Source organism: Loxodonta africana, chromosome X, assembly GCF_030014295.1.
Source record: "Loxodonta africana isolate mLoxAfr1 chromosome X, mLoxAfr1.hap2, whole genome shotgun sequence".
In the NCBI taxonomy this organism is placed as follows: domain Eukaryota; kingdom Metazoa; phylum Chordata; class Mammalia; order Proboscidea; family Elephantidae; genus Loxodonta; species Loxodonta africana.
Genome location: NC_087369.1, coordinates 139,609,906 through 139,636,848, shown reverse-complemented (window position 1 = coordinate 139,636,848; position 26,943 = coordinate 139,609,906). Strand labels below are relative to the sequence as shown.

At 40.1% G+C, this 26,943-nt stretch overlaps 1 protein-coding gene across 25 annotated transcripts in view; it reads left to right on the top strand.

Moving 5' to 3' along the window:
• Positions 1 to 15,243: 15,243 nt before the first annotated feature.
• KLHL13 (kelch like family member 13) overlaps positions 15,244 to 26,943 on the top strand; it is a 171,171-nt gene continuing 159,471 nt past the window's right edge. For 23 of the 25 annotated variants that reach the window (XM_010594674.2, XM_064278705.1, XM_010594673.2 and 20 more), the window contains exon 1: positions 15,246 to 15,539. The gene's annotated coding sequence lies outside the window, so the exon portion shown is untranslated. Of the gene's footprint in view, positions 15,540 to 26,943 lie in introns of all 25 variants that reach the window. The other 2 variants (XM_064278696.1, XM_064278697.1) reach the window with 1 other exon arrangement.

The window sequence follows — 26,943 nt, the reverse complement described above, 5'->3', positions numbered from 1 at the left end:
GTTTTGATTTAATAGTGGTAAAATATATACAACAAAACAATTGCCAATTTAACAATTTTTATGTGTACATTTCAGTGACATTGATTGTGTTTATCATGTCCAAGTTTATTTTTTTCCCTATTAATTTTATAGGCTTGGACTCCTTAGGGTGTTTTTTTGGGACTCCTTAGGAAAAACCTCTCTGGCGCCAGATATTTGGAATTAAAATGCAAGGCTCTTAGCCTGAATATTTGTTTTCTTATAATTGCTATAATGTGAGCCTCGGGTTCAGAAAGGTACATTGGCTGCTCAGTTTTTTTTTTTTTTTAGGGATCCTCCTTAATTTTTTTGTCTTATAAAAATTGCTTTGAGGTGATTATAAAAGTCTGGAACGTGAAAAACTATTTATTATACACGCACACACACATACACACATCAAAGTAACTTTAAAATCCCTTTTCTTTGTCCTGTCCTGGTTCAATGAATTCAGCAATGCTCCTTCCTCCACCCTGCTTTTTCCTTTAGCCTAAAACCCACCTCTTTTGTCCTGTTTTCATTTAACCACTATTTTTGGTCTAAGAGCTTTTGCTTTCACAGCCTCACAACTGTGTCAAGGCCCGGACCATTTTACAATCTCATCCCAAGACTTAAAATTTCAACTTTCAATTTCTTTTTGCTTCCATTCAATTCTTCTGCATGACATTCATTCTTTCATCCATCTAGTCTCTCAATTTGTTGAGAATCTATTATGTGTCAGATATGTGTTAAATCCTGGTGAGGCAGTGGTGAACAAGAACAAACATCTTCCTTACTGTCAAAGAACTCACAATCAAGCAAGAGAAACAGAAACGAATCATATAACCACACAAAAAATGAAAAATGGCCACTATGGTGTATGCAATACAGAGGAGGTGTGTGGCATTTTGAGAGCATTTTATAACGCTTTAGTCAGTCAGAAAACTTGTTACTTGTGCACGTGAGGCTTGAGCTGAGAACTGAAGAGAGAGGAACCCCGTAAAACCAAACCTGTTGCTGTCAGTTCATTGCAACTCACAGTGACTCTATAGGACAGAGTAGAACTGTTCCGAAGGGTTTCCAAGGCTGTAATCTTTATGGAAGCAGACTGCCCCATCTTTGTTCCATGGAGTGGCTCTGAGTTTGAACCACTGACCTTTCAGTTAGCAGCCAAGCACTTAGTCACTGCGCCACCAGGGCCCCTTGAAAGGCGAGGAGCAGTTAGGAAAAAGGAATGGTTGCATTCCAGGCAGACAGAACAAGGCCCAGAGGTGAGAGGGAGCACATTGGTTATAAAGGACTAAGAGAAGTCCAGTGGGCTAGTAGGAAGGTGAGAGAGAGCACACTGGGTGTAAGGGACCAAGAGAAGTCCAGTGGGCTAGTAGGAAGGTGAGAGAGAGCACACTGGGTGTAAGGGACCAAGAGAAGTCCAGTGGGCTAGTAGGAAGGTGAGAGAGAGCACACTGGGTGTAAGGGACTAAGAGAAGTCCACAGGGCTAGTAGGAAGGTGAGAGAGAGCACACTGGGTGTAAGGGACTAAGAGAAGTCCAGTGGGCTAGTAGGAAGGTGAGAGGGAGTATACTGGGAAGTTCAGCTGCGGCTTGACCAAGCAAGGCCTTGTATGCTATGTTAAGGAGATTTTTATTTTCACCAGTTCTTTTTTTTATTATTGTAAATATATACATAACACATTTGCCAATTCAACATTTTTCACATGTACACTTCAGTGACACTAGTTACATCAATCATGTTGTGCAACCATCACCGATATCCATTGCCAAATTTTTCTTAAGGAGTTCTGACTTTATCCTCAGGGCAATGGGAATCCATTGGAGGATTCTGTGGGTGTCTGTGTGTAGTGGTAATGGAGAGGATGTGATCATGTTTATTTTGGAAAATGCTACTTTGGCTCCAGTGTGGAGAATGAACTGGAGGGTAAGTGTGAATGCAGATAAAACAAAAAAACTATCATTTATGTAGCACTTACTATCTGTTAAGCACTGTTGTAAGAATTATATATATATATTGTCATTGAATCTTCACAACCACCATATAAGGTAGCTACTGTTATTATCCCCATTTAACTCATGAGGAAACTGAAGTTCAGAGCAGTGAAGAGACTTGCCCAAAATCGCACAGCTGGAATGTGGCAGAGCTGGGATTCAATCCCAGGGAGCTGTTCCAGTAGTCAAGGTGATGGTGTCTTGATTTTATAATTCATGGTAATTGGGCATGGAGGGAGGGTGGAGGTAAATGTTAAGGTAAATGTCTAAACTTTTGGTTTGCATAACTGGGTGGTAGGTAGTGCCATTCATTGAGCTAGTGAACATTGAAAGACAATAAAAGGAGCTCACAAGAACAGAAAAGGACACGCTATAGAGGCAGTAGGCAACCCAGAAGATTAGTCATGGAAACCCAGGGGGAAGGGGGAGAGATTATTCAACAAGAAGTGATGGTCAACATAGTCAGTTGCTGCTCAGAACTTTCTGTTCAATTATTTGACTACCGCATGTTCTGTTGCATTTGCTGTGGTGTGATAATTCTCAAAGTATCAGCCAAATTTGTCATTCTTAAAGGGGCCAACCTCAAGATATCCTTTGAGTTGCATGTATAGAATTTCCTGACATTTTGGAATGAAATTGCCTTCAGGTGCTGCCTATTTCAGAGCCTTGTTGCTTTTCTTCCTCCACAGGTTGGGCCTACTTGGCCTCGCACATGCAAATTCAACCCCACCTGGGTTCCTGGTTTTCTTATTTTAGACAGGAGGAAGCCAAACAGTTCCAGCCTGGCCATGTATGTTTCAGCACTGAGTTATCATTGTTGTCCTAAGCTTGTTTCTCATTTCTGAAAACCGGGCTGAGTCCTTGCCTTGTCTTGGCTAGATAAAATAATGGTTATGGAAATGATAGAGATTAATAAATGTAAAGCATTTAAGCATAGGGAATGTGTACACAGTAGGTTTTCAGAAAATAGTAGCTGGACCATAGCTTTGTTACGGGTCAACCAAACCAAGTCACAGGAAGCAGATAAGTTATGGTATCTTTAAGGAATGACATAATTCTCTTCTCCAGATATCTGGCTTGGCCTGCTGTTGACAGGCTGTCATTCTCTATCATTTGCCACATAGATGGTGTGTGCCTCTTCCCAACCTGGTTCAGAACAGAGTAGAACCACCCCATAGAGTTTCCAAGGAGTGCCTGGTAGATTCTAACGGTTGGCCTTTTGGTTAGCAGCCATAGCACTTAACCACCACGCCACCAGGGTTTCCTCAGAAGGTGTAGGGTAGAATATTTGAAGAGTATGGATTCTGGAATCAGACAGACCTGGGTCTGAATCCTGACTGTGTGACCTCAGGCAAGTTATTTAACTTTTCTGAGCTTCAGTCTCCTCATCTGTAATATCAGGAATATCACCTACCTCTTGGAGGATTGATTTAAACAAAATATATAAAGGCACCTGGTAATACATTGGTATTCACTAAATATGAGCTTCTCTTCCTTTCCTTCCATCTTCTTTGTGCCCCAGTTTAGTTGTTCTGAAGCTGTCAGATGCCTGAAGCAGCTCTTCATTTCACTATCATGGGGTCACTGTGAGCTGGAATCGACTAGATGGCAACGGGTTTGGATTATCATAGAAAACTCCATGACTTATCCAATGGTGCATTCTAAGCTCTGATCTATTTTCTTCCGGCACATGCTAATGTGCCACATTAACTTTTCATGCCTCCAGGATTGTAACTAATTATTGCCTTAATAGCTCAGTTAATATTAACTGAGAATTTACTCTGTGCAAGGCACCGTAGGAAATATTATCCACTGCATTTCTGACTCATTACATTGAACTGACTTACCTGCCTGTCCTTCCAGGCCCATAAAGCCTGCCCCCAAAGCTAACAGGTATTCCGGGCAATTGCTGTGACTTCTCTTGCTCCTAATTAGCCCTGATTTGATTTTGCTTGATCTTGTCTCCCTGGTTCTTTCTTTTGACTGTGTACTTTGATTTTGATCATTCCCACCTGTGACCACTCCTGGATTTGCTCTTTTTTCCCCTAACTTTCACCTTAACATTTGGACTTTGGCTGGCTGGTGTGGTTTTTGGCTTAGCTCACCTCTTTAGCCCTAGAGTTTCCTGGTGCCTTAGGTGAGAGCACTTCCTGCTACATCCAGTTCAAGTCTGCTTAAGCCTGTGCTTTTTAGGTCTAACTAAATCAGTCGTGGTGTCCCCAGGTTGGGGGTCTGTTGAGAGTAGAGGAGTACTAACCAGTAAAAGGAGTCCCTGGATGGTGCCAAGTGTTAGCTTGGCTGCTAACTGAAAGGTTGGAGGTTCAAGTTCATCCAGAGGTGCATCAGAGGAAAGGCCTGGCGATCTACTTCTGAAAAATCAGCCATTGAAAACCCTATGGAGCGCAGTTCTCCTCTGACACACATGGGGCCGCCATGAGTTGCAATCGACTTGACAGCAACTGGTTTTTCGTTTTTAACCAATAAAAATTGTATAACATAAGCGGCCATCTAAAATACATTAATTGGTCTCAACCCACCGGGAGCAAAGGCAAAGGAAGAACACCAAGGTCACACGACAACTAAGAACTCAAGAGACAGAAAGGGCCACTTGAACCAGAGACCTACATTATCCTGAAACCAGAAGAACTAGTTGGTGCCCGGCCACAATCGATGTCTGCCCTGTCAGGGAACACAACAGACAACTCCTGAGGGAGCAGGAGACCAATGGGATGCAGACCCCAAATTCTCATTAAAAGACCACACCTAATGGTATGATTGCGACTAGAGGAATCCCAGAGACAATGCTCCCCAGAACGTCCGATGGCACAGGACAGGAACCATCCCCGAAGACAAATCATCAGGCATGAAAAGGACTGGTCAGTGGGGGGGAGAGAGATACTGATGAAGAGTGAGCTAATTAAATCAGGTGGACACTGGAGAGTGTGTTGGCAACTCTGGACTGGAGGGGGGATGGGAAGATAGAGAGAGAGGGAAGATGGTAAAATTGGCACGAAATGAGAGACTGTAAGGGCTGACTCAATAGGGGGAGAGCAAGTGGGAGAAGGGAGTAAGATGTATGTAAACCTACATGTGACAGACTGATTGGAATGGTAAATGTTCACTTGAAGCTTAATAAAAATAAAAAAAAATTGTATAACATGGCTTGATGCCCTCGGAGAGCTCACAGTCCATTTGCGGATGATAAAGACATGAGTATTAAAACAAACAAACAACCAGGGAACGAATGACAGATATCAAATACTTAGTGGTATAAAATACAAATTAGTGTTAAAATTGTCATCAGTATGTGTATATATATATTATTGCAGTAAAAATATATAATAAAATGTTTGCCATTTCAACATTTTTCCCATGTACAGTTTAGTGACACTACTTTTCATTGTGTAGTACAACCATCACCAGTATTCTTTTCCAATGTTTTCCAACACCCTGAATAGAAGCTCAGTGTCCCCTAAGGAGTGACCTCCCCTTTCCCTCTCCCTTCCTCCCTTGGTAACCACTAATAAACTATGCATTTGCCTGTTCTAGATATTTCATGTAAGTGGGGTCATGTAACATTTGTCCTTTTATGATCAACTTATTTCACTCAGCATAATTTTTTCAAGGTCATAGCATGTAATCAGGACTTCATTTCTCTTTATAGCTGAGTAATACTCCATTGTGTGTATATACCACGTTTCGTTTATCTACTCATCTACTAGTGTAGACTATATTTTTAATTATACTTCAGTTGGAAAAAAATGTATCTTTCAGAGGTGCCTGATTTACGAACTAGGCGCTCTTGGACAGTCTGGTTTAATATATTGACGACTGATGATTTAAAAAATAATTTTATCGTCTGTTTTTGTATTTTATCACTTAAAAAGTCTTTCTCGTAGCTTGTTTTCCTCAGATTGCAATTTTAGAATATGTGATTCCCATATAAAGCAAATCCCTTTGCAGTAGAATTAAAGTAACTGGAACTTATTATCAGAAATCATGACAGTATTGTTTTAGTGTACTTATACTTTTCACAGTTTTGTTCTAGAACATGTAGCTGAGTTCATGCTCTTAAGTCTGGATATACTTGGTTATAAGAAAATATGATATTCAGGGTTCTGACCTCACAGAATGGATAAGTGGGGTTGTTCATATTATGTTAGGATCATTCACTTTTACTTTTTTCCTTCCCATCCACTGCCATAAACTGTGAACATTGGCACAGGCTAGTGAGGAAGGGGAAGAACTTGGAAGGGACAGGAAAAATAGGAGAACTAAGTGGTCTGCAGGCTGGCTGCCAAGGGAGGTTCACCTGAATTTCACTCCGTTGAAGAACCTTATTTGCCTATGTCATGCTTCCGTGTAAAATATTCCATTAATAGCACCTATTTCCCCCTTCCATGGCTCTATCATAAGGATAATAGAAAAAAAAGTAACACAGCCAGGAAACTTTATATTCACTGCATTTTAAAAACATCTTTCAAGACCTGCTTGCTTTCAGTATCAAAACTCGACTATAAACATAATAGTTTGTGGGAAACTATTGACTTGAGAATGACATACTGACCCTTGAGGAATACTGGAAGATATTGCAGATATGTTTGTTTGAGTTGATTTCGGTTGTGAAAGCTCTCTCAAATGACCGGGAGGGGGATACATAAATGTAAGTGGTGATCTCATGCTTGACCAAGCCTTCCTTCGGCATTCTTTGCAGTATAATGCTGTGTACTTGCTATGGGTTGTGATTTCTCAGGGGACATACATACATAATTTAGTTTTTTAGTTCGTTATTTATTTTGTTAGCTCAATGCAGATTAATATGAAAATTCCTGTGTGGTCTTGGTTCTGAAATGCTTTCATAGCCATCACATCACCAATATGATTGAGAAATGGATTAGTATGCAGTATCTTAAAATAGGAGCTGGTCTCCTGTGAATTTAGGTCAGATATTCTCTTAGTAACTAAGCTGCTAAATTTTGAAACTCCTTTTTCCCTGAAGGCATTTAAATCTTAGTTTGGGTTGGATATCTTCCTGGTGGTTGAAAGCTAGTGACTGAATGTTCCGAAAGTTTTTCGCTCAAGCCTCTTGTATTTTTTTCTTTGACATCTCATTTGCTGTTTCCAGCTGTTTAGCTGTTTATATTTTTATCTGTTGTTTTGTAAATGTTTAATTCCCTTTAACGCATTTGGTAGAAAATTTGGATTTCTTGGTTAGAGAATACTACATTTGTAAAAAGCGTTGTTTTATTACGTGTGAAATGTAAGTTGTCCGTTAAAACCTAATTTTCGTTTCATCGTGGTTTATTGGTGACGTTCTTATATAGGATACATATATAGCCAACACCTAGAATACTGCTCAAGAAGAGATGCAACAAATACTTCTTCAAATTGTTAATAAAATCCAAGCAAAAGTTGAGGACAAATGAGAATGGCAAACAATATGCAGGAAGAGTTCTCCCTCAACAAATACCATTATGTCCATCCCCTTTTTTTTTGCCTGCTTTCTACTCTAAACTCAATACAAATATCATTTTGCTGATTTACCTCTAGAATAAAAATATTAGAGAAACTCTGGAAGGATATATACGAGACAAAGAATAATGGTTATGTGGAAGGGGAGTATTAGGACATAGACACTTTTTTTTTTTAAATAATTTTTATTGAGCTTTAAGTGAACGTTTACAAATCAAGACAGTCTGTCACATATAAGCTTATATGCACCTTACTCCATACTCCCACTTACTCTCCCCCTAATGAGTCAGCCCTTCCGGTCTCTCCTTTCGTAACAATTTTGCCAGTTTCTAACCCTCTCTACCCTCCCATCTCCCCTCCAGACAGGAGATGCCAACACAGTCTCAAGTGTCCACCTGATACAAGTAGCTCACTCTTCATCAACTTCTCTCTCCTACCCATTGTCCAGTCCCTTCCTTGTCTGATGAGTTGTCTTCGGGAATGGTTCCTGTCCTGGGCCAACAGAAGGTTTGGGGACCATGACCGCCGGGATTCTTCTAGTCTCAGTCAGACCATTAAGTCTGGTCTTTTTATGAGAATTTGGGGTCTGCATCCCACTGCTCTCCTACTCCCTCAGGGGTTCTCTGTTGTGCTCCCTGTCAGGGCAGTCATCGGTTGTGGCCAGGCACCACCTAGTTCTTCTGGAGTCTTCCTCCAATCCTGATGCCCTGTTCTTCTTCATATAGTCCAGCTTCTCTTTTATTTGCTCAGCATACAGATTGAATAGATATTGTGAAAGAATACAACCCTGACGCACACCTTTCCTGAGTTTAAACCAAGCAGTATCCCCTTGTTCTGTCCGAACAACTGCCTCTTGATCTATGTAAAGGTTCCTCATGAGCACAATTAAGTGTTCTAGAATTCCCATTCTTCATAAAGTTATCCATAATTTGTTATGATCCACAGAGTCAAATGCCTTTGCATAGTCAATAAATAATTATGAAACTTACATAGTTATTAATTACTTAAAATTTGAATTAAAGAAAAAAAAAAGAAAAAGAAATCCTATATATTTTTTATATAAGAGATGGATTTACAATTGCCTTCCCTGCAATTAGGCATTAAACTGACATGGATACATCCCTTTGGAGTGGTGTTTATTATAGTAACTGTATGTGGATACCTATACAGGGTTAACTAAAGTGTCCTGGTGGCACAGTCGTTAAGCACTCAGCTGCCAACCAAAAAGGTCAGTGGTTCTAACCCACCAGCAATTCCTCAGGAGAAAGATGTGGCAGTCTGCTTCTGTGAAGTTTACAGCCTTGGAAACCCTATGGGGCAGTTCTACTCTCTCCTATAGGGTTGTTGTGAATTGGAATTGACTCGACTGCAACAGTGTTAAGTAATGTTAATAAAACTGGGAATGGTTGTTAAAATATTACACTACTGATATTTTGGGAATCTATTATTTTAAACTGCCTTAGGCACCTTTGAAACAGATCGAATTATTTTATGAAGTATAACTTAAATTAGTTTAGATATGGTAAAGCACAAACTTTGATATATCCTTAAGCTTATTAAAATGAGGTTCTATTTATATAGCTGTCTCAGTTACGTATTTCTGCAGAGTAAACTACCCCCAAACTTAGTGACTTAAAACAATCTCATTTGCTCACTGTTCTGTGAGCTGAGAGTTTGGGCTGGGTTTAGCTGGGGTGGCTTGTCTCTGCTCTACTTGGTATCAGCAGGTCTTACTCCTGGTTGGGCTTACTCATATCTCTGGTGATTGGTGGCTATTGGCAGGGGTGATGGAGGTAAATGGGCAAAGTGTCACTCATATTCCAGCGGGCTAGCCTGAGCTTCTTCACATGGTGGCTTGGTTCCACCAGCACCCAGGGAGCAAGCTCCAATGCCTAGGCACTTTCAAGTCTCTGCTTGTGACGTTTGCTTGGTCAAAGCAAGTCATACAGTCAATGTCGGAGTCCAAGCTCAGAGTCAGTGTGTTAGGGCACTATCTGAGTGCATGGATACAGGGAGACATGATTCAATGGGGGTGGGGGGTGCGGGGTGGGGGGTGGGGGAGGGGAAGAGGGCTATTTCTGTAATAGTCTACTGCAATAACACATTTAAATTCTGTTCCTCTATCTTTTTCTAAAAATTGCCGTTGTTTTCTCAAAGCATTGATATTAAACAAGCTCAACTCATAGCCAAGGAATGCTGTATACATATATATATATATACTTAGTGATAGGTATAACCAGTTGCTGTAAAGTCAGTTCCAACTCATGGTGACCCCACATGTATCAGAGTAGAACTATGCTCCATAGGGTTTTCAATGGCTGATATTTCTGAAGTAGATCCACAGACCTTTCTTCTGAGGCACCTCTGTGTGGACTCAAATCTCCAAACTTTCACTTAGCAGCTGAGTGTGTTAATGGTTTCTACCATGCAGGTATTCCAGTGATAAGTATAGCTATTGATTCAAGGTTTTGGCACTACTTAGTAATGCCATTTAAAATACTAAGATCATATCACTGCCTTGCTGAAAATCCTCCCGTGGCTACTTATTGCAATTTGAATAATATTAAAAAGTTTTTGACACAGCTCACAGCTCTGATTTTGTTTTTGCGTACTGTTTTGACCTCGTGCCCTACCACTCCTCCTGTAATTTACTGTCCTTCAGCAATATGGGCTGTCTTTCTAGTCCTTCGATGCACCAAACTCATTCTACCTTAGGGCTTTTTCACTGACCATTCCCTCCCTGGAATGATTTCCCCTCAGATCTTTATGTGGTAGGCTTCCTCTTATCATTCAGGGCTCAGTGCAAATTTTACTTCTTAATAGAAACCTTTCTTGCACACTCTTTCAGGAGTTGTTCCTCCCATCCCAGATCACTCCCTATCTGATTACCCTCTTTCATTTTCTTTATAACACTTATCATTACCTGAAATTATCTTGTTTATTTGACGTTATCGTATTTATTACATTGTTTGATTATATTGCTTTAATCCCCCTACTAGAATATAAGCTCCTTAAGGTGCAATGGAGACTTTGTTGGGGGTGGGGGGTTGGGGAAGGAAAATTGATCAGAGGCAGTTCAGGTACCACCTAATGTTAAGAGGCAAATTCTTAACAAGGTCATACTTATGAAACTGGGACCTTTGTTCCCAAGGAGTTGCTGCTGCTCATTTCTCCCTTAAAATCTCTAGGCAAGCCCACAAGAATGAAATGTAGGATTACACCCAAAGAAAGTCAACAGGAAGAAATAGAAGCTGAACCTCTTTAGGAACAAGGCTCCTTATGTCCACATGTCCTATCATCAAGAACAAAGAAGGCAAACTTAGTAAAAAAGAATTGGCTATTCTGGAGCACTTTTCATCAAAGGATCTTGAAGTATCTTAGTAACATTAATCACCACAACTTCTCTGTGTTGAGTAGTGAGTGTTATTATCCCATTTTATAGATTAGGGAAGTGTCAGAGAAGGTAGAGGACTTGCCCAAGTTATACAGTGATTGGCAGAGCTCATCTGCCAGCAGGAAAGAAGTACAAGGTTTTTAAAAAACAGTTTGGGGTGTTATTAAAAGGGATGTAGTAGAATGGCATATTCCCACTTTCAGCATTCCCTTGACTAACACAATTGAACAATTATATGATAGTTGTGAATTGACATTTATTTAAATATACCTGCAAGGGCTTAATATTTAAGGCAGAAACGTACAGACTAATTTATTCAATTTGTTTTTGTAAAAACAACTTTTTTATGAATCTGGTTTATTTAGAGTAGGGATTGCTTGTTTACTTAGACACAGCTTATTTTTTCACTTCATAAGCATTTATTGAGCACTCATTATTGCCAGACAGTGAATCAGACATAGTTGCTGATCTCAGGAAGCTTATAATCTGGTAGGAGGAGGCGGACATGCAAAAAGTGCTCTAAAGTGTTTCAGGTGCTCTGCTAAGGAGTAGGTTGAAGCTGAAAGGTTGGTGGTTTGAAAGCACCCAGAGGTACCTTGAAAGACAGGCCTGGAAAACTGCTTCCAAAAGGTCATAGCCTTGAAAACCCTATGAAACAGTTCTACTCTGCACACATGGGGTTGCCATGAGTCAGAATCAACTTGGTGGCAACTAACAACAACAACAGGAAGACTTATAAAGTACTTCCTATGCAGCAGGCACTGTTTTAAGTGCTTTTGTGCATCATAAAGAAGGATCCCTGGTGGTGCAATTGTTAAGGTCTTAGCTGCTAACTGAAAGCATTTCAGTTTGAGCTCACCAGCCACTCTGCAGGACAAAAGACCTGGAGATCTGTTCCGGTAAAGATTTCCGCCTAGAAAACCCTATGGTGCAGTTTTACTCTGACTCTATAGAAAAAAAAAAAAAAAAAAACCAGTTTTTTCTATAGAGTTGCTATTGACTCAATGGCACACAGCAACAACACCCATAATAATTATTTAACCTTCGGGAGAGGCCTATTTGGGAAGAAATTGCTGGTATTGCCATTACAAAATACAACGAATGGACAAAAAGAGATTTAGTAATTCGCTCAAGATCACACAGCTAATGAATGGTAGAGCTCAAATTGAAACCCAGGCCAACTTTGCTTTTCACTATTTCCAAGGTGTGTGCATTGCCACCTGGGTTGGCGGGAAATGCTTCTCAGGGAAAATTACACTTGAATGAGTCTGTTTAAAGAAGAAGCAGTTTGCTAGGCTGACAAGAGGAGTGTATTCCTATTAAGATGGTCAAATGAGCAACCCAAAATCCACTGCTGTCAAGTTGATTCAGACTCACAGGGACCCTGTAGGACAGACACTGCCTCATAGGGTTTCTTTCCAAAGCTGTAAATCTTTATGGAAGCAGACTGCCGCATCTTTTCTTGCAGAGCAGCTGGTGGGTTTGAACCGCTGACCGTTTGGTTGGCAGCCAAGCGCTGCAACCACTGCGCCACAAGGGATCCTTCAAATGAGCAATCACACTGGCAAAATGAAGCAGTTCCCTGGCATGTTTGAGAAACAGGTTCAGGAGAGAGGAGAGGGGAACATGGAAAGAGGGGTGATAGAGTAGGCCAGCTAGAGCTTCAGGGAAGGAAAAAGCGGGAAAAGGAGGAAACTTGAAAACGGTTGACAAAATTAGTTTGACAGATTATCTAAGGATTCATTTACCAAAACACTAGCATTCTCCTTTATCAGGGAGAGCTGAGAAATTTTAACTATGTTTAAGTCATTGGTTGTGTGTGACCCTGGGCAAATCACCTTCATTCTCTGGGTCTTAACTTTATCATCGGTGATCTAGAGGGCCAAGGCAAATTTGAGTTCCTTTCCAGCAGTCTCATGATTTCCTGGAGTTCTAATGTGCAAAGGAAAAGCCAAATTTAACTGACAAGTGACATATTTAGATTTTCATTTTAGAAAGATGAGGACATTATAGGGTTAAAAGTATGATAAATTAAAAAAAAAATAGCTTAAACTGTGAAGTACAACACCTGCTCTGGATTATTCCACATGGGGAGTGTTACCTTGTTCACCTTGGAAGCATTTCCCTCACTCTCTCTTCTATGTTTAACACAGCTGCCTCCCCTTTAGTTCTAATGTTCTCTCCTTCCTCACTTGGACTGACTTCTTTTTTTCCCCATTCTTCCTTGGGTGTCTCCTTTGACAACTAAATTCTTCTGTGAGTCTAAATTCCTCTGAGTTTTCTTAATTGTTTCTATTGTTTTAACTACCACCCGTATATAAATACCTTCCAATTAACTGCTCTTGTTCTATATCCCCAGTGCACATGGTGCCATCTAAAAATGATATGGCTAAAATATGACTCCACATTAAAATTTCTCCAAAACCTTTCATTTTTTATTAGAAAACCATATTTTTCTCTTCTATTCTTAGTACAGAAAAAATTAGAAAGTGTAGATGAACAGCCGTAGCTCTTAACCACTACACCACCAATATTTCCAGTGTGTAATGTAGGTGTATAATAATTATTGAATAAGGGTAGTGGAGAAGCTAATGAATGCATTCCTGTTAATAAAGATGAATTGGGTAGAATGCACTGACAATAACAAATAATAACGTGATTTCCATGTGCATTTGGAGTTCTTATCTTTTCACCAGTTTGATAAAGACTAACAGTGTGGTGATATCTTCAGTTCGAGCACGTTTTTGAGTAGCTGATCATTCTCAAATTTACCTAAAACTCACTACTTGAATTTTAATATGTGGAATTTGAAATACCAAGTCAGCAATAGCAAGATCTCAGATTCCAGATCAGTTTACTGGAAGGCAGAGAGAGAAATACTAGGAAACATAAGAAAAAAAAAAAAAAAAAAAGAACTACAGTGTCATAAATGCCCTGATCCTCATAAAAAAAAGAAAAACCAAACCCATTGCTGTTGAGTTGATTCCAACTCATAGCGACCCTACAGGACAGAGTAGAACTGCCCCATAGGGTTTCCAAGGAGCACCTCTCACCCTTAAAAATAAAACAGGAAAAAAAAAATCTCAATTATTAAACTGGTTGCTAACAGCAAGCTCCCGCTATTTTTCCACGGAGGAGTCTGGAATTATAAGTAGAAACAGAGAAGGAAGAGGTGTAAGAAGGTGGCCCCAGGCTATAATCACCAAGAAGTCAAAGAATGAATGAGGAAACATGTAAGGAGGCAAACAGGCTTGACTAGGGATTTCCTTGGGGGCTAAGTTGACAGAAGCAGCCCTGGTGGCACAAAAGTTAAGCGCAATGGAAAGGAGAAAGACCTGGCCATCTCCTCTCTTAAAGATTAAAAAAAAAAAAAAAAATCCTATGGGGGCAGTTCTACTCTGTCACAGGGGGTCACTAGGAGTCCGAAATCGACTGTACAGCGCCGAAAGACAACAGGTTAACAGAACTGGGAGGATAGAATCAAGATCCTGACTTAGTAATAGCAGTCCCACCGGAAGCAGTATAGCATAGTGGATGCGAGCTTGGGCGCCAGAATCACCGTGCTTGGGCGCTTTGCCATTTACAAATTCTATAACCTTGGGCAACTAGCTTAAAATTTACGCCTTAGCTGTCATTTGTAAAATGGAGATAATAATAGTGGGTACCTCGTGGAGTAGCTGTGAGAGTTAAGACAGTTAATGGATCAGAGCTTCATTCATAGCAAACGTTCAGTCAATGTTAAACTGCTGTGTTTGTGGTTGTTATTCTTCCTGTTTCTTAATACTCTGTCAGGAGGGGGAGAGATGAAGCGCTCACTCATCGCGCTAGAAGAGTGATGAACTGTTGCAAGAAAGCCTGAGTCAGGTTTCTTTTGAAGTGAGAATCCCACTGAGGTGAAGTGGCCCTGTTTCTACAGCACACACCCTTTCCTGGCCCCGCTGTGCTGAGGAGGCCAGGGCCAAAGCTGGCAGGAGGCACGGGCGGCTTCCTCTTGGAGTGGCTAGCCCCGGGCGGGCGCACTTTTGCTCCTGGATATTTGACAGCTTTCACCTCTCCTGCCTCCTGGGCACTAGAGGCCAAGTATGCTCAAACCCTAGCGTCTAGGTTTTGGAGGCGTGAGGAACATTTGACTGTCATCCCGCCTCCGGGCCCATGCTCGCCCCACTTCGGTCACTGCCAGGGAGTTCAGCTCGGACCCCGCACTCTGTGCTAGCCCCAGCTCCCCCCGCCTCCGCGCAGGCGCCGCCAGGGCCACCCCCGCCGCCATGTTGCCCCCGCCCGGGCTCCCTCCCACCACTCTCCCCTCTCCTCCCCCCTAGGTTCCCGCCCCTCTCCCTCCTTCTCCCCTCCCTCCCCTCCACCCCCTGGTGAGGTCAGCCGGAGGCTCTGCTGCTGCCCGCCCCAGCTCAGCTCCTATTTAAGGGAAGCCTGGAAAGGGGACTTCTGGAAATAACTGGAGCGCCGTTCGGGTCCAGGGTCCGCGCTCTCCACCTCCGCCAGCACAGGGTGAAGTGGCCAGAGCCAGCAAGGGGTGCAGAGGTGCGGCGGTGCGGAGGTGAGGGTGCTGGTACCTCACAGTAGGAGGGAGCCTCGATTGCGCGGAGCGACTCCCGCTTTGGCCCCAGGAGCGCAGCAGCCGGCGGACGAGTGGCGGGACCCCGGACGCGGCAAACAAGGTGAGGCAGGGTCCCGAAGTTGCAGGGGCTCCATCAGCCTTGTCCCCGCCTCCCGGCCTCCGGGACCGAGCGCCGCGAAGCAGCGCGCGGCGAAGAGTTCCCGATCTACACTAGGGCCAGTGGGACAGGGGACCAGCTTTGCTCTTTGCACGCCTCCCCTTTTTCTCCCGCGTGCGGGTGCACGCCCTCATCCGAGCACCTTCTCATTCCCACCTCAGGGTCCCCTGGCTCCGCAAGATACCTGGGTTCTTCTAGGACCCCAGAAGCCAGTTTTCCCTTTGCTTCTTTGTTATCCCTCCAAGGTCTTCCTGTCCGGGCTTCACTGTCGCTGTCCTGACGGTCTCGGGCCCCTCTGCCTGCCTCGGCCCCACTGACTCCTGTCCTCTAACAGCTTCTCCTTTGTGCCTCCCAATCCATCCCTCCCTCAGAATCTTCGAACTTGGAAGCCTCCGCCAGGAGCACACGCCTCTTCTCCCTCCAAGCTTTCAACTTCGCTCTGAACGTCTTGACATCTTTGGTTTAATCACAGTTGAGTGCTGATTTTTTGGAGGCTTACAGTCCAGCCTATGGTTTACTGAAAGTGGTGGGAACGATCCTTTGGTAAATATCAGCTAAGGAACCTGAAAGTTTCTAGGTTTCAATAACTTGGTCCACGAACCGTTGCCAGCCATCTCTCCATCCGTGCATCCTAGTCCAACGCAACCCCCATCCCCCAATAAAAAGGCCCTAACTCTTGGCCATGGGGTCGATTCAGAAGATGTAATCCTAGTATAGTAAAAAAAAAAATTTTTTTTTTAAAACCTGATTCGTCCCACCCTCCCCTCCGCTGCTGAGTCAGCCTGAGAGGACTGGTGGGACTTTTGATTGCTGACTCCATTTCTCCACCTGTAAATTGGGATGTTCAATGGTTTAATATAGCCAGAGGATTTTTAGTGACTTAAAAAATCACTCAAATTGGGGTAGCCTAGTTACTAAGGACTCATAACTTAGTAAGACGGCCCTGGTTTTTTTTCTGGGTTAGTTACTAAGGACATTGAATAGAATCGGAGAGACTGGGATTTAAAACTGTCTTAGTCGTGAAGGAACCTGCAACAGAGGAAAATACTTACAGATTTTTTTAAAGCAAGCAACAATTTTTTACTGTAGATTTCATATTTGTATACACTCCCAAGAAACAGCATTTCAAAACCATGTAGTTTTTCAATAAAACTATTTTTTTCCGTGCATTAGACGTTAGTTTGCTTAAGTGGACTTCACAGCACCAGTTATTCTCTTAGCAATTCCACCTTCTCCTATGCAATTGCCATGTCACCTCCCACACTGAGATGCGTTTGCTCACTTCCTTGCTGTAATTAGCGCCGGGAGAAAATTCAATGGAGAAGCTGAAAGTGGAGGCAGATACGAGTGAGTGAGCACGTGTTGATGTATGCAGCTGTGTTTTAGAAATAGGCTATATATCTAATGCACAAATTTGAAAACGGAGAAAAAAATGAAATCATTAAGCACTTATGACATCATTTTACATAAGAAAAAAATTAGCCCCCTTAGCTGCAGGTTCTTATTAATATCCTTATCCTTAAAAGTAATAGAATTGTTTGCTTGATGTGTGACCGGGTATTGCTACTGACACTATGTGCCCTAACTGGCAGTAATCTCAGAAGAAACCAAGTTGTGAGTGAAGATAATAGCTAAATTTCACTATCCGAGTAGCACTACTTTTGGCAGTGACGCAGTGAGGGCAGATTATGCAGCAGCGTCTATTTTGAAATAAAGCCTCATTTTCCCAAGGTTGTTAAATCTACCACTTTTATAAACATGCTTTAAGAACTGTGGTGTGACTATAGGGTTGAAGTTGATGTTCTGAAGAAGGGGGGTTTTACAAGAAGAATAAAGGCCATTGATTATCCATTTAGTTCGGTTACAATGGCTTCCAGATGATTTTTATACTTTTTTTTATAAATTTGGTAAATTTTTGACTTCATTTTAGTTCTATGAAGAATAGAATATAGTAGGGAAAGGGGACTTATCACAGGCCCATCCTTCTAAATATGAACTTTCTTGGGAACTTTTTTTCAAAAAGAATTTATATCAGGTAATTTTACATGATTTAAAATATCTTTTCCTTTTGTGATTATTATTGATACTAATTCTGAACTAAAATTGTCACTAAGGTGATGGTACAGTAAAACTATGTTTGCCAGGAGAAATAGAGGTAGGTGCGAGTTAGCTGTAAGCATTTTCTCGGAATTTTTTTAATGAGTCAATATGTATTTGATAGTTCGCCTAGTACACCTACAGGTTATTATGCTGGATATTTCTGTTATTAGTAGCATAACTGCAGTTTGGTGCTGGATTGTCTTATTTCTCATTTACTTTACATTTTCAATTATTTTTCCTCAAGTATTTTGGCTTGCAATAGTTAAATGAGACTAACCAGTCCCAAATTGTGTGATTTTATTGATATTTAATAAACTATGAAACTGTCCTCAAAATATTTTTTCTTAAATCCATTGGTTGAGACATCTATTTTTATTGCTGTGAAATAACAGTTTGGTAGACACCATTAGATTTCAGAAAATCTAGAAAGATTTTGGAAAAATAACTCAAAACTAGAAAAAGTGCTTCCTCAAGTTACTTAACATTCACAGCAATCAGGTTGTAAATACATTATTCATTCATTTAGCAATTCATTTTCCAAAATCTAGATCTATTGAGCGCTTTCTATGTGCCAACGCCCTGTACTAGGCACAATGGTAAAACTTATAAGACATGATACTTGCTCTTGTGGAGTCTCATGGAGCTTATAATCTACTGGAGGATATAAATAATAAATAAGTAAACAAATGAGGAAAATACTGACTGTAGTAAGAATAGAGAGGGGAATGAGTAGAAAAATGTGACATGGAGAACAGGGAAGTGCCTACTTTTAGCAAAGATGGTCCGGAAATGCCTATCAGAGAAGGTGACGTTTGAGCAGAGACCTGAAAGAGAAGAGAGAATGGACCTTCTTTGAGAAGATCTGGGAGATCATTCTCCACAGAGAGAAGGGTCATAGCCTTGAGATAGGAAAACAAACTTGTGTCTGAGGAACAGAAGGAAACCCAGTACGGCTGGAACTGGAGTGAACCTGATGGGGGAGTGGTTATAGAAAGGGTTAGAGAGTTAAGAGGGAACCAGATAATGGAGGGCCTGGAGGTTCTGAGAAAGAACTGGGGTTTGATTTCCGGGTAATGGGAAACCATTGAAGGGTCTTTGTTAACTGCTTTCCCGTGGAAGGTCGCTGACTAAAAAAATTTTGTCAGTGAAAATAAAAAATAGTTTTTGTTTTGCAGAGGATGAATAGAATATCTAGCTACTCAGTTGTTTACATTAAGGCCTGGGAATGAAAAACTTTATTTGATAAGTACAATAAATAAATATCTAATTCAGTTCCTTGATTCTGATTAGGTAAGGGGATGGGGGAATGGGAACTCTGAAATGAATATGTTAGAAAGTAGTTTACTTTTTCACTCTCATAATGTCACCTGTGCTGTGAGATTAGTAAGCGCCAATTTTCTTGAAAATCAAATTGTTCAATTTAAGAATTTGTATTTCAGAGAATGATGTTGTATGTTCTCATAGAAACATGTGTCCTTTGGTAGTCTGGAAGTTTTGTTTGTGTATAAAGTGATAACGTAGGTTTTAGAAATAGCCATTGGGATTTTAGAAGGGTTTGCCTTTTATTTTAGCTGTTGCCTCTCTGACATTTTTAACTTGCCATATATTTATAATTTCAGAGATTCAAAACAAAAACAAAACCTAACCCATTGATATCGAGTCGGTTATGACTCACAGCAACCCTATAGGACAGAGTAGAACTGCCCCATAATGTTTCCAAGGATTTGAACTGCCCACCTTTTGATTAGCAGCCGAGCTCTTAATCACTGTACCACCAGGGCTCCATTTTGAGGGATTAGAGTTTCAGCCTATTCCTTGAGGCTGAAATGAATTGAGACTTGGCATTTATTTTATTGCCCTGAGCCGTTGCCTGAAAGCAATCCAGCTTTGAGGTCTAGTTGACCCCAAATAGGAATCCAGATGGTCACTGGCATTCCCTAGAGGTAAATCCTAATATCCTGGGGGAATAACCTACAAACTAGAGCTAAAAGCTCCCTGGGTTCCAGTTTTGTCTAGGAGACTTACTAGCAGTGGGCCACTTGACTCTGTACCTCAGTTTTCTCATCTGTAAAAAAGAGATGGATAGAAGAAATTATCTCCTAGGGCACTTGTAAGGATTAAATGATTTAGTTAGGTCCACAATTGGTCATTTGCAATTTTCAAATTTTAAAAATTGTGAAAACCAATAAAATTTTTAAATTGGTAAGTTTGGTGCCAAAACTCAGGTGTTGACAGGTATTTATAGTCTTTATTCTACTTTGTTAATATTTATTTTGTATTGCTGCATAATTATTAATATGTTTGATTATGGGGTAGTGCCATAGACTCTAATGGGTTATTACATAGTACACAGTATAAGCAAGTTATTAGCTATTTAAAAATATGGAAATTTCTGAATTTGCATATGTATCTGGCCCCAAGGTTTTCAGGTAAGGGATTGTTCACTGGTAGAGTGCTTAAATCAGGACCTTGCACATAATAAGTTGTTGGTGGTGGTGGAGACTGTTGTTGGGTGCAGTCAAGTTGATTCCGGCTCATAGCAAGCCCATGTGACAGAGTAGAACTGCCTCTTTTTTAATCTTTATGTGAGCAGATCACTAGGCCTTTCTCCCTTGGAGCTGCAGGGAGGGTTCCAACTGCCAGCCTTCTGGTTAGCAGCTGAGTGCTTAACTGTTGCGCCACCAGGAGGTGTATACACTATTTTATCCTTTCCAACAACTTGCTCATAATGGTTCCTTTGTAAATACGTGTTGCTTTATTTAGGCAACGACTCTGTGAACAGAGAGGGCCAAACACATGATCTTCATTTTATCATAGGAACACTGAGCTATGCCAGGGGGTGGTCGCTCAGGGTTCCATGATTGAAATGAGACAAGATCTGGGTGTGTAAGTGCTCATTTATCTAGTGCTGTTAAGAGCATTTATTTTTTGTTTTTCTCTTGTTGTTTAAACCAAACCACGGTTCTTTAGGACGAGAGGTCTTTTTTTTTTTTTCTGGTGGAGGTTAGGAATGGAGCGAGGGAGGGAATTCAGTTAGGGATTTATTCGATATGATTAAAGACGTATTCTTTGCAGTTAAACATTTATCGAACTCCTAATGTGTATAGAAATCTGTATTAAAAGCAAGAGAAAGGTATAAAACAAATGAGACCTGGTTCCTGACCTTCAGGAGCTCCAGCACCATGCATGGTTATATGGGGACATGGATGGACATTGCAACTTTTTATTTTCCTGTTAGTTTGAAATCGTTCATGTTAAAAAAAATACAACGGAAAACACAAGAGTCAATTGAAAACTCTTTTTAGTGTCCAGTATATGAATTTTTTTATGGGTAAATAGAGACTTTAAGTGCTTAACTTTTCCTGTGCCTGATCTACAGGCTTATACAAATTGGTTTTTAATCACTCAACCCCTACTTCCCTGCGCTGGAGTCCATGGGCGGTGTAAACTCAATTTGAGTCCACTCAGGTGCAATGGAAGAAAGGCCTGGGGACCTTACAAAAAATCAGCCATTAAAAACCCCACTGAGCACAGTTCTACTCTGACACATGGCGACCCCATGTTTGTCAGAGTAGAACTGTGCAGTCTTTCCTTTCCAGCTAAACTAAGAAAAATATGGTTTCTGCTGTTCTCCTTTATCAGTATTTGCAAATCACAATTGGTATATTTTCTTTGTCCTTTTGCTTTTGTGGGGTTGGGCGTTGTTACATGTCTCAAAGTATTTTTCTGGAAAGTTCTTGCAGTTGACAAGTAGTCCTTGAAACCATTTAGCCAATTTATTCAGGAAATATTTATTAAGTGCCTGTTTCATTCCAGACATTGAACTAGTCTGAAAAAATAAAGTCTCTTTGGTCCACTGAGTCCACTACTTTAGCCTCTGTCAAACTGGAGCACATGTATTGGGGGAGCAGGGTGGTGACATAGTGTGCCCCAGGAACTACAAAATAAAAAACTTTGTGTTTTCTTGAAGCACCTATTTTACACAAAGTTTAAGGATGAGAACATTAACTGGTAACTAATTTAAAATATTTTGAACTATTTAAACAAACTCAGCTACATTGTGCTTTAGAATGCAATGTTCATATGGGATTTTGAGATAAACTCAATACTTCAGAGAAAGCCTTTGCTTGCAGGGCCAGCTGTAGTAATCCAGGGATAACCCTTTGAAAAACACTGAGGCTGTGCTGTGGCTGCCTGAATCAGATGTTTTAGTCAAACACTCACAAATTTTCATAGCCTCAAATTCCCATGGTGACCTATGGGAAAAGTAATGGACATTAAATTTTTTCACAATGTTGCCTAATTTCTTTTAGTTCAAGCTGGTTGTTTGATAATGGTCTAAGCCTTAAAATGTGTTGAGTTCTAACAGAGTTGCTAATGTTGGAGGGTAATAGCTAAGATTAATAGTGAAGGGCCTGCCAAAGGGCTAATATCTTCAGATAAGAGATTGTTAGAACACGATGACCATGAACTTAAAGGAACAGAATGTTGGGGTCAAGGCTTTGCCTCATTCTATGCACACTTGCCCATTTCACTGCTTTGAAGTTAGTTTTTGTTTTTTTTTAAAATCTGCTTTTATTTACAGTATTTAAAAAATACTAATTGCTTTGTTAATTGCCGTCATTGAAGTATTTATAGTAGAGGAAAATTGTCAAAGATCATGAGCTTTGAGGTTAATAAAAGATTTCTAGAGTTGGTTGAAGGTTTTGAAAAGGAGTCAACAGCACATTGGAGGAATGCCTGTTAACAAAGCATTGGTTTAATTTGATCCAAATGAGAAAAATGAAGAGGAGAATGAAGCCGGGGTAAAAGTAAACGTGGTAAGTCAAACACTAGACCTTTCTATTGAGTTTTATAGCTGCTGTTCCAGGCCAGACATGGTTCACAGGGCCCGGCATTGTTGTAATCCATGTTTCTTCCCAAAGCTCATAAGGGTATGGGTATAGAGGGTAACTGAGGGATGGTTTTTATATTCTTTGTATGAAATACTTTAACAGTCCATAGAGTAAAAATGGGTAAGACAGTGGTAGTTTTGCATCTTGATCCTACTTTCAAAAATGGCCATATTTTTCTAAAGAACACTTCATTTTAACCAATTTTTTGTTCCACTCTTGGATATTTCTCAGTGGGAAGCCAATAGAGCTTAATGGCGAAGGTCTTTGGCGATGGAATCACAGACCTGGTTTCAAATCTGGACTCTGCCTCTTACTGGCCAAGTAACATCAGGCAACTCCCTTTACCTCTCTGAACCTCATTTGGCTTCTCTGGAAACAATCTCATCTGGTTGTTTTAAGGATTAAACGAAATAACGCATATAAAGTGCTAAGCACAGTTCTAGCCACATAGTAACTACAGCTGTTATTATTGACTCTCTTAATAGATTTGTGGCTGAACTAGTTGAAAACTTCGGGTACGTTATAAGGTTTTGCCATTCATACATGAACCAGAAATGTGACGGAAAATTGTGTATTTTTCTTTTATCTGTATGCCTTAATTCCAGCTGGAATGCTGTTTTTTTGAACATGTATCTCTTGAGTGGCCAGTAAACTGTTTAGAAATAACACCAGTTTTCTGGCAGATAAGAAAGTTTGTGGTAAACATTTGGCTTATTTCTTTAAAGATGGCATCGCATTGAATGCAAGGAAGATGTCAATTTAAATACCATTGTCATAGTATATTTTAAATATAATACTGTTTAACTTAATAGGATTTAAAATTTTAATCTCCATTTTTAAGGGAAAGAGATATACAGGAAAATGTAACTACAATGTTATCTTTTAAGCATAGAAACTTGATATTCTGAGAATCAAACAGGCCACAAAATTGCCTGATTTATCTCTAAATGTTTTAGATAGTAGGTCCCAAAGAAGAAAATATTGAAACATTTGTAATAGTTAAACAACTAGGAAGAGGACTAATTTGTGTTTGCATCACGTTTTGCTACAGATTTATAGTTTTTGTGGTTATGTTACGCTGTTATGGTCACTCTAGCAGCAGCATACCAAGTAATACCTTACATATGATCAAAGATCAGTAGCAGTTTTGATAAATTAATGGATAAATCTAAATGGGTTATTAAGAGCAGCTTTGGGTGTTAGTACAGGAAGGTAGCACTCCTCCTTGCCTACATAATGCCCTCTCTGGTTCCAATGTCAGACAAGTGATGACACAGATGATCTTTGGTATGGAATATGGGGTATGTGCACAGAAGGAAAAAGACTAGTTATCACATGGGTCCTATACTGTGTATTCACAGGATTTTTTGGTGATTAGTAAGATAATGTACATGGAAGTGCTTGGAAAACCTAGCTCCCTATACTACTGGTATATATTTATTAGCAGCTTCACCTGCATTTGTAATGAGTATGAGCATCCTATTTGAACATGAAAAGGCAACATTCACAAGTATTCTTAGAAAATTTAGATTTATTCCACTCTCAGGTCATGAGCTCAGATGTAAAAGAAAGAGAACGCCTTTTATTTATAGAACATGTGCTTTTGAAGCCCAGTTAGCTCTCCTTATTTCCCTTATTCTAATGACATGTATGAGGAAGGTGCATAAAAGGAATGGAGGGTTATATACAGAGAAGTGAAATGACTTACAGAAGTTTACATCATCTAAGGTGGAATGTAGGGACCTTGGTTTCTAACCCAGTGCTTCTGCACTCAAGTCTCTCTTCAGCCCAAAAGAAAACTTTAATATTTCTAGCCTTTCAATTGATGGAGTTATACCAAAGCGCCATTAGTGGCAATAGAGATACCAACCGTAATTCTACACCTGTGTACCTTTTTGCACAATTTGATATTTAAGCATATAAGTTTTTAATTTATTAAGGAATTTTGTGAATTCTCTTTGGCATCACATATATGTGGTATCCACATACAGACTCACGAGCAAGGATTTATCGAGCAGCTATACGTAAAGCACAGTACCAGGAGTGAGAAAACATATGCACTGCTCCGAAATAGTTTACAGTGTAGATGAGGGCAACAGAGCACATGAAGCAACTTGACATCAGACAATACTAACACTAATAAAACCAAAAAACCAAAAACTTGATTCTGACTCATAACAACCCAATAGCACAGAGTAGAACTGCCTCAAAGGGCTTCCAAAGCTGTAATCTTTAAGGAAGCAGACTGCTACATCTTTCTTCCGTGGACTGGCTGGTGGATTTGAACCTCTGACCTTTCGGTTAGCAGCCAAGTGGTCTAACCACTGCACCACCAGGGCTCCTTACTAATACTAATACTAATACCCGAAAACCGAACCCGTTGCCGACAAGTCAGTTCCAACTCACAGAGACCCTGTAAGACAGAGTAGAACTGCCCCCATAGGGTTTTCAAGGAGTGGCTGGTGGATTCCAATCCAATACTTATACTAGTAGGTAATTAATAAGTTACTTATTATAGCACTCACTATAAGTCTTTCACCATTCTAAGTGTGTTATAGGCATTAACACATTTAATCCACATGACAGTGCTATTCAAGAGAGACTTATTATAACCATTTGATAGATGAGGAAACCAAGGCACAGAGAAGTTAGATAACTGCACGAGGTTACACTAGAAGAGCTAGGATTAAGATCCAAAGCAGCCTGGTGCTAGATTTTGTGCTTTTTAACCACAACGCTGCCTTTGTAAGTTTAGACTTTCCCATGTCCTGCACATAGAACATTTCATGCTAACCAACAATGCCAGTAGATCATGAGAGCTAAAAAAGACGTGTTAGAAAACAGATTCTGGAGGATAAAGAGGAATGATCACAGTAGGGTGTTAACATTCATAAGATATTTTGAAGAAGGACGATTTTTGAAAGGGATCTTGTATTGAAAAGCATGGATAATTTCTAAACATTTTAATGTGCCCAAAGATGTGTGCACGTGTGTGTATTAAAAAAAAAAAAACTTCAGAGTAAATAAATTGAGAATTCTTTGTATTGACAGTTGATCCAAGCTGTTTTTGTGTGCAGTGTTTGACTTCAGAAACATGTGTGTTTAAACGTGATGGCTTTATCGAGATATAAGTCATGTACCATATAATTCACTTATTTAAAGTACACACACAGTTCAGTAGTTTTCTTAGTATATTCACAGAGTTTAGCAACCATCACCACAATCAATTTTAGAACATTTTCATTACCCGCAAAAGGGAAATGTGTTTTGAAACAAATGTGGCCATGAAAGGAGTGGAACTAGTGTGCAGTTGGTACTACTACTTCCCTATCAAAATGTGCCTCAGATTTCTTACGCAGATCTTAGGCTTTCTTTTATGTTTTTGCTACGTAGTTCCCAATTGTTGTCAAACTCCTTTTAATTTCATTGTAATCACTGACTAGGCTTCTTTCTTCTCTTTATAAACTTACCTGATTTTGAATTCTCCATCCAAATTGATTATATAAATATAATCATTATGTATTTCTCACAAGTACTGATATTAGTGCAAAAAAACTAAGCTAGGCTTGTATTTGAAAACAAAAACTGCCAAATCCACTAGTGTGCATGACTACCTCCTTGCCTCTGCGTGCTTCTATAGTGGGCCATAGCCAGAGACTCTTGACAAATTTTCAGTGTACACACTGACATTCTCTAATGTTTCTAAAGGTTATGCCTCACATAGGTTACTAGTGGGTAGATGGTTGAGATAAATGCAACACTTTCTTTTTTGGTTGGTGAATAGTATTGGGATGATGTGTTAGGGAAAATGTCTTCAGTGATATCGTGTGGAGATATTGTGAAATAATTGGGATTTTTTGGAAAAGATTTTACAGGCACTGGCTTTCCAGCCACTCAGGCTTCACAAAAAAAAAAAAAAATAATAATAATTACAGTTCAGGATACTTCAATGTATAGTGGGAGTACCAAACCAAATGTCTGTGTGTTGAGGGAGGGGGCTGTGGCCAGTTCTTTGTTACAGTGGTAAGTTATAGTCAGTGTTATCTTCCAGGCTAAAGAATTATTTACTTTTTATTGAAGAAAATACTCTTTGGATATAATCAGATACCCGAGTTAAACTTAGATTGTTCCCTTTTTCTACTTTTTATTTTACCCACTTGTTCTTTCAGAATGATTTTCAAATTTTATATTCTACCTCCTCAGTATTTTTCTATGCTTATTATATACCTAGGTAAAGTTTTTACTCAGGGACCAAACTAGTTTCCGTTGAGGTTAATGGGAATTGATTCACTAAAAATGATTTGCTGTGAATCTTAAGTCTATGTTTCATTTGCTCAAATGTATTCTCTGCT